At 41.8% G+C, this 15,941-nt stretch overlaps 1 pseudogene; it reads left to right on the forward strand.

The window, feature by feature from the left end:
- Window positions 1–5,136: 5,136 nt before the first annotated feature.
- On the forward strand, window positions 5,137–7,724 carry LOC129408643 (nuclear factor 7, brain-like; annotated as a pseudogene).
- The last annotated feature ends 8,217 nt before the right edge of the window (window positions 7,725–15,941 follow it).

Below are 15,941 nucleotides of genomic sequence, written 5' to 3' on the forward strand. Positions count from 1 at the left end.
GGCTGTCTTCCTACCGGAGGAGGCAGACATGGGATACTGTCCTGAGGAAGTTGGACTGCAGATGGAGCTGTCATCCTGCCTCCTCCAGTAGGAAGACACCAAACAAAAGTGAGTACACCCCTAAGTGAAAATGTCCAAAATGGGCCCAGTTAGCCATTTTCCCTCCCTGGTGTCATGTGATTTGTTAGTGTTACAAAGTTTCAGGTGTGTAAGTGAAGCAGGTCTGTTAAATTTGGTATTAGAGCTCTCACACACAATTTGCTCTAAAAAGTAGTAACCTGAAAGGAGACATTATAAAGTGAATTGCCTTACACCCAAGTTGTGTATACTATTTATGTGTTCATGTAGAAAAAGAAAAAAAAAATCTCCAGTGATTGCCTGGGAAGACGATATAGATGGCCCAAGTGTGTCCAAGAGAAGAGGGGAGACACGACACTGAAGAAGCACCTGAAGAAGCACCTGAAGAAGCACCTGAAGGTCAGTGGGTTATATGAGTTATAATTAGCAAATCCATCCACGACACGGTGACGTTATACTTACCTGTAAATACTGTAAACATACCAAGGTGTTGCCTGTAAACACGAACATTAATTGATGCTGGAAGCTGCATTAAACTGTAATGTGTAACATTTCATTGGCTGTGACGTCTGTAACCAGGACAGTTTCATAGTGTTTGGTGTAAACTGGGACATTTCAGCGTCCCGAGGAACTTTTGGTCACATTTCATGCGAGAAATGCAGCTGAGATGAAGGTTAAGACTGACTGATGCTCACTGAGGCTGTAGCCATGAATGTTTTAATCTAAACATGCAGAAAAGGCTGATATTTGCTCATTATCCCTGGGATAACGTTACGTCTGATGTTCCCCAACTGGCTCCACTGTGTTTCTACTAAGATATAGGTGCAGTTTCCCGTTCAGAGGAGGTGTTTCTACACAATATCACACAGCAGCGTTCGGTTCCCGAATTCAATGTGGCAAGACAAGACATTTTTATAATAAATTTGAATGAACCCACTTGTTGGTCGTTGTTGTAGCTCCTTGTTGTGTCATTACTCTGTTTTTACTCTGCTACAAACTTAAACATGCACAGTCTTGATCTTGATCCATGTTTCTTCTGCTCCATAAATAATGTCTGTGAAGTGATGATGTATTTTTGACAGTAAAGTTCCGTCTGTGAATTTGTATTTGTACTGATGAAAGTGTAATCATAAATTTTCATTTGGTGATTGTAATTCTTGACGTCGTAATTTTTCAATTTGTATTCTGATGGATAAAATACACACAATCTATTTTATGTACGACTGGACTCATTTGAGAGTTTGCAAATATTTATTTTATGCGCAACTACAGCCAAATATGCACGGATTTCTATTCTATGCGCACAAATATTTTTGAAAACTTCTTAATCCATAAACATAAAACTTAATTTACAAACCAAATACTGGGCCAAAACTCAAAATAAATATTCTGAATTCAAGTCATTTTAATGTTGTTTTTTGCAGTGTACTTTGTCTTAAAATTCTTCTTTTTACCGTGTGGTTGATTTTCTCCATGAATAATAATAATAAGTATCATTTGTTGAACCAGTGTCAGTTTGTTTTTGACCACAGGAGGCCACCATATTCTCTTGGATTGAACAGGAAACAGTGGGCGTCCATTTGGGGGCGTAGTTTCTCTCCCGCTCCGAGTAGAGTTCAGAATGAGCAGCTCTTCTGGTGAATAAGGCCTGGTTGTGGTTTACATCCAGATGTTTCCATCTCCTTGAGTCCTGTCTTTTCATTTGATCTCAAAGGGGCTGCACAATATACTGAACGTTCTGTTTCACTTTTGTCTGAGGACACATTTGTGCAAACGTTCTGTTATGGGACTTTTTGGTCAACCGTGTAACAAAGAAAAGATCAGGTTTTGTGTAGTAGTGAACTCGGAAAGACAAATGTTGACCCAAATCTAACATCTTTTCTTTGGTGGTACTTGGTGTGAAACGTTGGAGCCACTGGTTTATACTTTTATTGCTTTTATGGTTTCACTTAAATTTGACACTTTTCCTTTTATGATTCATTATTTTCATTTTATTTCATCTTGAGTGTCATTTATGTAGTTTTAGACTTTCCACTGACGTCAGTTTTGAAAATAAAATAAAAAGGTGTGTCTGCATCTCAGGTATGAACAGTCACATGACATGTTTATCAGTTCAGACCAAGACCAGGAAATGTTGAGTTCAGTTCAGAGACACAGAGGGAGAAGGATCCATCTGAACGACCATTTCACCTCCAAAATTCAACAACAAAGAAACTCCAGGCTTCTACTTGAGCTGTGAAACCTGCTCTGGGCTTTGGTGAGTGGAAAGACACTTCTGTTACGGCAGCAGAGAAAGTGAAAGTAGATGCTGCAGTGGGGGATGGCACCCAGGATTGTGGAACTCAAGATACAAACTTAAAACTGCAGATCAGATTAAACTAAAGGAAACTTAATAAATACATGAAAACAACCAAATCCACCTTCATGACTCGAGTGAGTCCTGACACTTATGGAACCACATTATTTTACTGTTGATTTCTTTTTCTGCATTTGAAGTCATATTTATCTAGTTTCCTGTAACAGGGTTCAGAATTTTATCATTGATTTTCAGTAGAAACAGGGTCATGACTCGAAGTCTTTGTGTTTGTCAGTGCCGTATGTTACTGTTTTTTTTTTTTTTTCTTTAAATGGCTCTGAAAATATGGTGTGATGACAAAGTGGAGTTAATGTGATTAAATGAGTTTCAGAAGCTGCCTCAGTCTCCTCTCCAACCAACCACAGCTTATCTCAACCAGCTCTGTCAGCTCTCTCGACTTGAAGTCGTTAACAACCCGTCAGTTTCAAACACCGATCTGTCACCCATTCCTAGTTCCTTCCAGTTTGCGATTTCCTCACGCTGCGATGTATACCATGACGATCCCATGCAGGGACCTGCAAGAAGATAGACCTTCCATCACATGCCTGCTCTGTGGTAACGTGTGCCGAGTTGGAGGGGGCATTTCCGCATATGAAGGCTTGCTTCATTTAGGAGAGGAGCTGAAATTTTGCATCCAGTAGATGTTCTACTAGAGCAAATGAAGCTTCAAGAAGCTTTGCGCTGGAGTGAACCAATTGGATGAAAGGTTTCAATGTTTCATGAAGCTTCATCTGTCCATCACTACACAGTGGATTTCTACCTCCAAGGTGTGTTGTGTGTCCACTGTCAATACCTTTGTAGCTGGCAGCATCTATGGGGTATCCACATTATTCTCCTAGTCCGCCTCCCCCTCCTCGTTAACCTGGCAGTTGTTTGGTGCAGCCCGACCCCAAGTGACCAAGGCATTTGGCACGGCCCAGCCTCCAGTGCCTGTGGCGCTTGGCGCGGCCGGCCCTGGCAACCACGGCATTCAGCTTGGTCCAGCCTCCAGCCACTACGGCACTCAGGCAATCACCGCTTTTTGGCGTGCGAGGCACCCAGCGTGCTCCTTCAGGCTGACAACACATCATGTTAGAACTGACATCAAAGATGGTCACTCAGAAGAGGAAAGCACCCACTTAGCTGATTCATCTACAACCCTTTGGGTCAGGAAAGTAACCTGAGCACTATGAACTACCTTCTGTGTTCTGCTCAGTCTTCTCTGAATCCCCCCGCGTCCATCTCACCTGCTTCTACAGCCCCCCCCCCCCCCAGTGGGGGACAGGTCCTCTCCCTTGAGCAACCCCCTTAATGTTCTTCTTATGATGTTGCACGAGGCACCACGTACACTCTCACTGTTCTCGTTCACACTCTGAAATGTTATTCCGGTGCATTTGTTTGCTCAACCTGCTCATCTCAGTATCTACTGCCATCCAAGCTTGTGCCACTCAGCTAGCTCACGCTACTCCAACCCACACAAGCTCAATCATCTTTACGCCCGCTCTCTGCTATTCCAGTATTCAGCTCCCATCCACTCTCATCACTCACTCTTTTCTAGCTAGCACCGCCAGACCAGGCAAGCTCATGCAATTTCATCACATGCTAGCTTAAGCTGTCATTATAACTGCTCATTTATTTCGGCCCTTGTCTTGAGTATTACAGCTTGTGCTGCTCATGTTTTCATCACATGCTAGCTTAAGCCACTGCTAATCATGTGTTCATGCTAGACCGGCCCTTCCACCTCAGCCCTCACCCCAGGTTATGCACCCAAAAACACCATCTCTGTTCACTACCTCACACTGCATCGAGAGTTCTGCCATTGATAACGGCTCATGACTACTCCACTGTTCTATCCTTCTCCTTTCCAAGTGATGCTCTCGCTATCTCGTCCTCACCTCGAGCCGCTCACGCTACGTCATTGCAGTCTTTTATTAATCTCTGCTCTCACGTCACGACGACTCACACATTTACATTCTTGCATCCATCCATCCACCGCCCAGCGTCCAACCTGTAGCTGCCCCGCAAACACCCACAGCATGCATCTCCATCTATCAGGTCCTCAGCCGTTCCACGGGTCCTGAGTCGTTTCACGGAACGAACCTTGTCTTCACAAATATTCTTCCAGCTTAGTTTTCATCAGTGCTCGAGTTCTAATCTTTTAACTTCTCCATTGTTCCGAGATGGTCCTTTCTTTCCTTGGTCAATCTCACTTGACTTGTTCATCCACCTTCCAAGGACTGCTTTTCAGGCAACATAATTCCTTCCACCACACTAACCAAGCCATGCAACCTTGCACTCATATCTCTCCTCCTGGTTCACATCTGTCTCCTCCACGCTTTCTGACCAGTCCACTAAAGAGAATCCTTCGTTTGGCCAGAATCTCCTGTTACTATTCCCACGATTCATGTCAGAGCTGCCTCTTTGGGCCAGACAGCCATTCCTATGCATCATTGTGTCCTTCGACAGTCAGTCCTCCTGTGTCCACCTTTTCATATGTTCATTAATTGCTCTACCAACTCCTTAGCTTATTCCTTATTTACAAATTTTAATCCATCTTTGGGGATTCCGAATCAGCTGGGTGACCATATTGGATTGGAGACAGAGTCCACCCTGAGTCTCCCCCCAGCCATCATATCTATCCAGTGTCAATAAATATCTTTATTGTATAACAACGTTGTGGCATGGTCCTTACTGGTGAATTGTGTTTTCTATTTAGAGACAAAATGGCTTCCAGGCTGGAGGAGGACCTGACCTGTCCCATCTGCTGTGAGCTCTTCAGAGAACCTGTGGTTCTGTCCTGCAGCCACAGCTTCTGTAAAGTCTGTCTGCAGAACTGGTGGAGGGACAAACCTATAAAGACCTGTCCACTTTGCAACAGAAAGTCGTCAAGGGACATTCCTCCCATGAACCTGGCCCTGAGGAACCTGGTGCAGACGTTTGCAGAGCAGAAAAAGCAGACCCCTTCAGAGCAGAGAGAGCAGACCCCTTCAGAGCAGAGAGAGCAGACCCCTTCAGAGCCTCTGTGCAGTGTTCACTCAAAGAAGCTCCGGCTCTTCTGTCTGGACCATCAGCAGCAGCGTGTGTGTGCGTGATCTGCAGAGACTCCAGGACTCACAAAGACCACAGGTTTAGTCCCATGGAGGAGGCGGCCGAGGACCTGAGAGAGCAGCTGAGGACGTCCATCAAGCCTCTGCAGGACAAACTGCAGGTACAGACTCTTCACCTCTGGAACTGTGTTTGTGTTCATGTTTCTGTTTGTCATTATACATGCAAGGACCTTCCAGGACCTTCTTGTTAAGAGGAGAGAGTGCTAACCACTCTGCCATCGTGCCTCCATGTGGAGCCTCCCTCTCCCCAGACACCTCCTGGTGTTATTAGAGCCTTTAGAAGCGTGTGAGGAGCAGCTCACACAGACCACTGTCAGAGCAGACTTACTGCTGATCAGAGGCTCAACTGTGTTCACTCACATTCATCACACTAATGTGTCAGGGCCCCACAGACCAGAGGGCTGCTTCTGTCTGATTCACTCGGACTCTTTCTGTGCAGGTTCTGACTGGGAGGAAAGAGCAGTTTGAAGACGCCGCGGCTCATATCACAGCCCAGGCTCGACAAACAGAGGCACAGATCCGACACCAGTTTGAGAAACTGCACCAGTTTCTGTTGGAGGAAGAACAGTCCAGGATGAAGGCTCTGAGGGAGGAGGAGGGAGCAGAAGACTCACAACATGAAGGACAAGATGGCCACCGTGAGCAGACAGATGGAGACTGTGTCCAAAACCATCGCACAGAGACAGAGGAGCAGCTGAGGGCCACAGACATCTCCTTCCTGCTACAGTACAAGTCTACAGTGGAGAGAGTGCAGCGCCGCCCCCTGGTGGAGGAACCACAGATGGAACCTGGAGCTTTGATCGACCAGGCCAAACATCTGGGCAACCTGGACTTCAACATCTGGAGGAACATGAAGAGACTGGTGAAGTTCTACCCTGTCATTCTGGATCCAAACAGAGCAGATCCTGAACTCATCCTGTCTGAAGATCTGAGCTCAGTGAAGAGTGGAGAGAAACAGAAACTTCCACAGAATCCAGAGAGACGTAAAGGTCACATTGTATTTGGATCTGAAGTGTTTAGATCAGGGACTCACAGCTGGGACGTGGAGGTCGGTCGGGGACAGTAAGAGATGGTCTGTAGGTGTGATTGGACCTGTTCAGAGACGGGGAAAGACTGAGAATGTAGATTGTTTCATACTTTTCATTGATGGTAAATACTCAGCCTGTTCTCTCCCAGACACAGTTAAATCACTCTCTGTGAGGAGGAGTCTGCAGAGACTCAGAGTGAAGCTGGACTTTGACAGAGAACAACGGTGACCTTTATTGACCCCGACACAAACACTGACCTGAACACATTCACAGAAACTTTCACTGATGGACTGGTTCCTTATTTAATCACCAAAGACAACATCCCCCTGAAGATTTTACCAAAGGACGTCACTGTAAACATGTAAATATTGAAACTTCAAGAGGAGGAATTATGCAAAACAACTTTTAGGAGTTTTCTACCATGTTATAGTGATGTTGGCTTATCAAAAATGTGATGGATCTCAGTGGAACTTTAGCAATAACATCGACACCAAGTGACAAAAACATGTCTAATGAGGTTTTATATATCATCTATGGATGTTTGAGCAATTTAGATATCTCTGGGGCCGAATTCACGCCGCCTGTAATGTGATGGTGCTCTGAAGGGGGAGTGACTTAGTGACAGAGGCACAAAGGGGAGACTTAAGAACAATTTATCATCATGCATCAAATTGCAGAGCGTCTGTGTCGACCAGCGTGCACCTCTGACATTTTGTAACCACTGAACCGATGCAGACAGCAGAGGGAAGCCACGCAGACAGTAAGGGCTGTGATTGGTTCTCTCTACATCTGCTCTACACACATTTTTGGTACTGCACTTTCTTGCTTCATTTTCTATACACAAATGCAATCCTATCCTCCTCGAGTTGTAGCGGTGAATTACTTTGTGGTGCATAGAACTCGACGCAGATCCATAAATCAAAAACCAAGGCGACGGCAGCGATAAGTTGACACAGAAGTACAATTTAGCCTTTAGAGAGACAAAAACTAAACTAAAATGCATTAAACATGTTGATGTGTTATTTTTGGTGAATATTACATTTTCCAAACAATCAAAGGAAACATGGTGATGTAAATGTGTTGTGAGTTTGCAGTTCATCCTCCAGAGAAGTGGAATAATACTCCCTCTTTAAGGACTCAGGTTTCTCTCACAGTTTTTGTCTTGTTTGAAACAGGGAAAAGGGAAGGTCACAGTGTCACATTTTAGTCTCATCATTACTACTGTTTTCAATCCATGATTTCCATTGTTCTTTTTACAAATCAAGACAAAAATATGATGCAACAGCTTCAAAAATAGGATCATGTCATGTAAAGGTGCACTATGTAGATTTTCAGCTGGAGGGTTCATCACCTGCTTGTCTCCATGGAGATGTTATTGCCTCTAGTTTCACAAAAGAAAAGGCAGTGCCAAAGAAAAGCATGTTTTTAGCCAATAGTCGTGGTTTATTGTTTTTTGAAGTGGACCAAGTTAGTACAAGTTTTGATATGGTCATCTAAGCTATTTCAGAAATTTGCTCCACGTCTGGTAACACACATGCTTTTGAGAGTTGTTCAAGAGAACTGTTTTTTGTGTGTGTGTAATTTAAACAATACATCTGTGTTACTTTACTAAAGAATTTCCCAAACCTCTACACAGTAACTTGGGGTAAGATAAAAGTACAGTACAAGTAGTTTCTTATTTAGGAGGAATTTGGATTTGTTCCTCAAGGCTCTAACTTTTGCAATTTTAATTTTATAAATGTTGGGTTTACCAAGAAATGTGTGTTCAAATACTCTTTCTATTGTTACATTATCAATTTGAATTAGTGTTTGCAGATTTATTTCATGGTTTCTAAAGAACATTGCTCTTGTTTTCATGATATTTAGAGACAGTTTGTTTTTAGCAAACCACACTTGGAACTTTGCAATTTGTGTCGTCTTGATCACTAATCTTTGAAGATCCTCACCTGAACACAGAACTGTTGTATTGTTCGCAATGAGAACTAATTAAAGTTTTTCACAAACTAAGTACAAGTAATTTATATATAAAAGAGATAATCTGGGGCCTAGCACAAATCCCTGTGGGACACCACAGACAATGGTTTCACATGTGGATTCGTGCTGTTCCTATTGCACACACTGCTTTCAGTTTGTTAAGAATCAATCCTCTGATCCCATATTTTTGTATCTTTTGTAAGAGTATGCTGTAGTCCACCGTGTGTCGAACGCTTTCTGTAAGTCTATGAATATCCCAGTTGAATACTTTTTTGAATCAATATGTGTAGGCCACTCTGCCACAGCACGAACCTTCTCTGGATCTGTCCTCACTTGTCCTCTTTCAACAATGTGCAGTAGAATTAGTTAAATTCACATTTCTCACTTTTGACAAATAGTTTAATCTCCAGTAACCTTGGCAGAATCTGTTGTACGGGGAGTGTGCTCTTCCTGGGAGTGTGAGAAAATGAGAATGTCGTTGAGGTAGACAAACACAAACTGGTTGAGGAAATGAGGACTCGGTCCCAGCAGCGTTCACCAATGGGGTGATCTAGTTTAACTGTTGTAAAAAAGATGATTTTGTGGATCTAGATACATTCATTAACAGCAAGTTCATCCTTCAGTTGTTCACTAAAGCCAATAACAAAAACACTCATGAGATCTGTGTTGTCCCAGTCTGTTTCAGCTGCTAGAGTCTTGAAATCAACAGAATATTCTGCTACACTTCTCGTCCCCTGGTGCAGATTCAACAGTCTCTTTGCTGCCTCTTTAGCTACAAAAACTTGATAATTTTACAATATCGTTGTTTTCCCAAACAGCTGAAGCCCAGGCTAAGGTCTTACCTTGTAACAATCCCATTACAAAAGCTATGTTCGAGCTATCGAAGGCATAAGCTCGGTTGGTAGAGCATTCGCCCACTGATCTGAAGGTTGGCGGTTTGAATCCCGCTCTCAACATAAACATCATAGGTTGAGAGGTCAGATCCACTGACCCACAGGTTGCTGATGTGATTCCAGCTCCCACCGATGAATGCTGCCGTTGTGTCCTTGGGCAAGACACTTAACCCACCTTGCCCACAGTGTCTGCGTACACTGGTGTGTGAATGTGTGTGTGAATGTGTGAGTGGTTCCTTGTTGTAAAGCGCTTTGAGTGACTTGGAGGTGGAAAAGCGCTATAGAAAAATGTGACCATTTACCATAAGTGACCAGTTTTGGAGTAAAAAAATATCACTGAGCATTGGAGAAGAAAAATCACCACATTTACCCATGTCACCTGCATAATGTTCAGGATCTGGAACATGTGACTCGTGGGTTTGGTGACTATGTGAAGCTGAAGCAGAGGAAGGACCAGGTGAAGGTTGTACAGCAGGAGCAGCAGCAGACTGAGTCAAAGCAGCAGTGAGATTCTGCAGCAGGACACCAAGTTGGACAATCTGAGCAGCTGACGACTGTTGGTTTTACATAAAAGACTTTAGGAGGGAGTCATGTGTTCAACAGTTGGTCTTGACTGGAAACTGCTTGGAGAATAGAGTTTGAGTCCGCTGGGTCCATGTTTAGATCAGTTTGTACTGTTATAAAGCACAGATCCAGGACCCAAGAGCAGAACCAAAACTCAGGTGAAGTAAAGAGATTCATTTTACAGGTGTGACAGGAGCTGGGAGGAGGTTTGTATGTAAATGCAGTATCCTGGTTACTGTCACATAAAGAGCTGCACTAAACCTGCACATGTCTGAAAACATGAACCATCTCCAACACGACACACACACAGAACACACTCATCATCATCATCATCATCATCACTCTGTCACAGAGAGAACACTCAGATTCCACTGAGTCATGTCCTTTAGACTGACAGAAGCTGAACTGCATCAGTGACACAAGGAAAGAGCAGTTTTTTTTGTTTTTTTAGCACTTATAGTTTATGCAGATGAGTCATGTGGTTTGAAGTTTTGTTTGTGTAAAACATAAAAGTGTCAGAGCTGCATTAAACACATTATAATGTCAAAGGGGCTGATGTGGTTCTAGAGTGTTTATGTTTATATGTTGTAAAGTTTATTTATGCAGATTAGTAATAGTAATACTAATGATGATCATTTTAATATAAAAACATTAATGATTAATCAAAAATCGATTGTTAATTCTCCCGATGATTGATTAACAAAATTTGATCAAATGCCCATCCATAAAAATCACCTTTCCAAAGATCAAAAAAGACCTTCCCCTTCTACATCAACAAAATTAAGTCAGAGAGAAAGAAAAAAAAATATTCTGCTGTGTGGGATCATTTTGATCTTTTAACAGCAAATAAGGCAACTGTATTTCCTTGTTTCCACTTGGTCTATCAGAATAAAAAAAAAAAAAAGAAAAAAACACACACACAGCATTATGACTATAATATGTATAGTAATAATGTAAAGAAGGGAAATAGCGTCCAAAAAATAAATAATTTAAAAATTAAAAATTAAAAAAACGCAAATCGACTGAATACCAAAACACTGGAACAACTTCTTTTTTTGAATCTAAAAAATAAAAACTCCTTGACTCAAGAATATTTAAATTGGTAAATTACAATCACAACATTTTCACTTAAATGTTCACATAAGATATAAAATAATACCATTGGAAAATATAATAACGTAAATAATATTGTGTATACAAGTATGACTTGGTCTTTGAATCAGTGTGTGTCTTGTGAGTCTCAACTAAGTTTCCTGCAATGATGTAAACCTTAAGATCCAACAGGTGTCAGTATAGAGCACAGCAACACACTGTACCTGCACAGAGTCAATGCAGTTTGGGACTGTGCCCAAACACTTCACGAGGCCTCAGCTCCTCACCAATAGTCACGAGACGAGCAGGTGAGTAGAGATGACAGATCCAGGGAGCACAAGAGTGTTAAAGTGCTCAAGTGTCAGGGAGTGGAGGAGAAGCGGCTGATCTGGGCAGGAGGAGGTTGGAGATGATCTCAGGTGTGTGATGACTAAGGCTGCGTTCACACTGCAGCCTGAAGTGACCCAAATCCAATTTTTTGGCTTCTATGTTCCTGTATCTGATCTTTTAATGACAGTCTGAACCACACAGATCTGATTTTTTCAAATGTGACCCAGGCCACTTGGATATGTGCTCCTGAAACTGATACATATCTGATCTTTTGACATGCGACTTCAGTCTGAACGGCCAAAGCGCATTCATCCGACAGACACGTCATTAACAAGCCACAAATGTCACTATTCTGCGCTGAAGTAGGCGAAAACCGGAACTGTACAATCGCCAGGTGCTCAATGCTCGCGTCCATGTTTGGACAACTTCCGTAAACACAGAGCACGCTCGCTGCGGTTGACGCATGGGGTTGACGTCATCGTGTCTCCAGTGTCACATGCAGGACACTTTCAGGCCGTTTACCGTTCACACTGGAGTCACAGACAAGTCGCATTTAATTGGAAATGTGAACGACCTCGCAAAAACATCGGATTTCACAAAAAATCGGAAATGAGCATTAAGCCCTGCAGTCTGAACGTAGCCAGAGGCTGCAGCTGGTGTTGTGAGGCGACTCCTCCCACCTCAAACACACAAGGACAAACTGGACGATCAGGACAAATTCAATGACGTGATGTCTGGTGAATTTAGTCTCCAATTTTCCTACATTTTTATCTACATCTACAATTATCGACATGTTTTATATATTTTGTTGAATATCGAGCACAAAAACAGGCAGTGATCACTAACATCAGTTACTAAGATCCCACTCCGCACGTCTTTTGATTAACTGATTCATTTTTATTTCGAGTTTGTGCCGAGAGAGAAACAATAATCATGCATATTACATAAACATTGTAAACAACAGAAAAGCACATTTCTCGAGTGGAAGGAGTGAGAAGAAGAAAAAGTGATATTAACCCACCTGTGTTCATGACACGTTCAAAGTGATGTGGTTGTTTCTGTACATTGATCACAGAACTGAACAAATATTTACAGATAGAAAAATAAATGACAAAATATAATTTTAACCCCAAACCTTTTTTTTCTTTTTTCATTTTGTACTACACACACACACACACACACACACACACACACACACGCACACACGCACACACACACACACACACACACGCACACATGCACACACACACACACACACACACACACACACACACACACACACACACACACACACACACACACACAACACACACACACACACAACACACACACACACACACAAACCGCACACACACACACCACAAATCACACACACACGCACGCACGCACGCACGCACGCACGCACGCACACACACACACACACACACACACACACACACACACACACACACACACACACACACACACAATAGGCCTCTTGATGTGTGCTGGGTGAAAGCTCGACTGTGGAGGTTCTATGGACACACTCACACCTGCACAAAACCCAAACACACACACACCATGTGTTCACCTGTTTCACACCTGGAATTTCTTCTGTTCAGGTTCAAGGTTTTGTGTTTTGGAGAAACTTTTGAAACATGTTGAAATATATGACATGTGTTACTACTGCCCCCATGTGGACAAGACTGACACAACAGACCAGAGGTCAGACCAGAAACCAGAAGTTGAAGTTGGAGTGAAATTCAGAACATTTCTTTAAATATTAATTTGGAAATCTGTGTGGAAAGAAAACCAAAAACAACAACAACAACAACAACAAAACAGCTCAGCATTGAACAGAAACATGATTAATTGTGTAAAAAGTGAAAAAGTAAATAGTGTGTTGTAATAATGGTCATGTAACTATGGTGATAACTCTTGTGTCACATCAGTGACTCTGCACACGTGGTTTTCTTTTAAACAGGTTTAGTGAAGAGCACTAATCAAGACCTCTCCAAGACCACAGGGTCCCAAGACCAGGACAAGGCCAAGACGAGACCTAATTGAGAACATCTTTGTCATAGTTTGTTTTGTTTTTCCTCCATTTGATGTAATTAATGTTAATTTAGGCATAAAATAAGCCAAACTGTTCTGCACTGAAACAACCTGTGCACTTTTGTGGACCACCGCAGTTTGAGAAGCTCTTCTTTCACAAAACTTCCAGTGGCACTTTACACAAAACTATTTCAAAGTGACTAAAGTGGGTAGGATTTTTAAACCTGTTGTTTTGTTTTGTTTTTTTTTTCAAGTTTCTAACTGGAGTTCCATTCTCTTCCTGGTTTTCCAGTGGGATTTAGCCTGTGCACATTTACCAAACCAAACTCACATTGTGACAAACACAGATGGTCCTGGATTAGACCTGGAATGAGACCTGTCACAATAACACAGTTTGAAGCTCTACATATTTGTAAGGAGAAGCAAAAATATTGAAACTACTGTATGTCACTGATACAATGAAATTAAAGCCGGATAATCCCAGTAAATGATTTTAAATAGACAAAATCATTTAAAGGCCCTGAATAGGAACAAATACAAATCAGAATGAAGCCATAAAAGTGACTTGTTCTTCCCTCTACTGCTCAAATCTTATCGTATTTAAATACTGAGCCCAAAAATATTTAGTTCCAGTTTTAATATAGTGAACAATAAGTGTATGTAGTATTTAGTGTGACGGCCTTCCTCTAATAGTTGTGTTTTCTCTTTTCTTTGTTGGTACATGTTTATACCAGATTGAACTTTTCTTGTCATTCATGATTTCATCCTTTGGTTTTTCTGAAGTTAAAACAAATCATTCATATTTTATTTCATCTTCAGAGTCATTTATATAGCTCAGACTTTATACTTTGACTGGTTTTGGAGATAAAAGGTGTGTCCAAATGTGCAATGAACAGTCATATGATAGTTATCAAACATTTATCAGGTTAGACAAAGTTCAGAGACACAGAGGGAGAAGGATCCATCTGAACCATTATTCCAGCTCCAGGATTAAACAACCAAGAAACTCAAGACTTGTGCTTCAGCTGTGAAACCTGCTCTGGGCTTTGGTGAGTGTCTGCGTACACTGGTGTGTGAATGTGTGTGTGAATGGGTGAATGGTTCCTTGTTGTAAAGCGCTTTGAGTGCCTTGAAGGTGGAAAAGCGCTATAGAAAAATGTGACCATTTACCATAAAGCAGGAGTGTCCAAACTATGGCCCGGGGGCCAAGAGCGGCACTCAGATATTTGTACTGGCCCACAGGCCTTCTACTGCTCTGTCCACATGATCTTAGACACTACTGTTTACAGCAAATGTGATTAACTCTACAATTTGAATCTAAATCAAATCCAAATGGATTGTGATACAGAACTACAATTCATATTTAAGCCTCATTAAAGGTTCAGCAGCTCTGTCCAAACTACAGTCTGTTAAATGCACCTGAATGATCCACAGTATGACCACTTCAAATAAACCTCATGATTAGAATTCTTCATGAAGACTTTGTTTGCTATTGTCTTTGGTTACTGTTTTTTGTTTTGTTTTTCCTTTAACTGTGTGACTGTGTAAAATCTGTCAAATGTGTGAAACAGTCACTATTAGACGACTGAATCCATCAATAAGAGTTTACATGATCCTCATGTTAATATCAGTTTCTCTTCTCTCTTCTACTGTTACTTCAATAAAAATATTACTCAAGTACCCAGAGTACACAAGTACTCAACCCAAAACATGCTCCAGGTCTCCAGGAAGAACAGTTGATAGTTCAGGTCAATAAAATACAAACAATCAGTGAACCTGTCAGGGACGACAGGTGCAGGTGTCGCACTGGTGCTACAACCTGCGACAAACATCTCTCCTGTCACTGTCCCTGTCTCACTAAAGAAACCAACTATAAAAACATAAAATAAATAAAAAAGTTCCACTGAAGTAAATATAACTGACTACTGCCCCTCTGTGTCATTGGGCAAGACACTTGAGCCCCTGTCTGTGAATTTTTAGGATAAGTAACTCGGCTTAGGTGGTGTATAACTACTGCTATGATGTAACTGATGTACTGCTATCTTGTACATGAACTGAAACTATCTCTGCATCCCTGATCTGTTTTTGTGGGTCATTGCAGAGTGAATTATAATAGTACAATAATAAAATAGAACAGTACATCAGTTACATCATAGCAGTAGTTATACACCACCTAAGCCTAGTTATTTATCTAACAGTATGAATGGGCTGTTTGTTGGGGTTTACTGCTGGATGGTGCAGATTGGCAGCCTTGCATCAGTCAGTCTGCCCCAGGGCAGCTGTGGCTACAGAGCTATAGATTCTTACCAGCACTAATCAAAGGAGAGTAGAGGAGTTAAACCTGTACTCATGTACAAGTACAAATTACTATGAAATATTACTCAAGTACAAGTACAAAGTAGTGGTTCAGGAAAGTACAGGTAAAAACTCCTCCTCGAGTAAAAGAGATTTGAAGAGAAACATGCGATTTTTTATAATTAGAAGAACAAAAAAGAACAAAATAAGA

Source organism: Boleophthalmus pectinirostris, unplaced genomic scaffold (genome assembly GCF_026225935.1).
Source record: "Boleophthalmus pectinirostris isolate CB_2022bp ecotype Guang Dong unplaced genomic scaffold, ASM2622593v1 HiC_scaffold_17, whole genome shotgun sequence".
Classification (NCBI taxonomy): domain Eukaryota; kingdom Metazoa; phylum Chordata; class Actinopteri; order Gobiiformes; family Gobiidae; genus Boleophthalmus; species Boleophthalmus pectinirostris.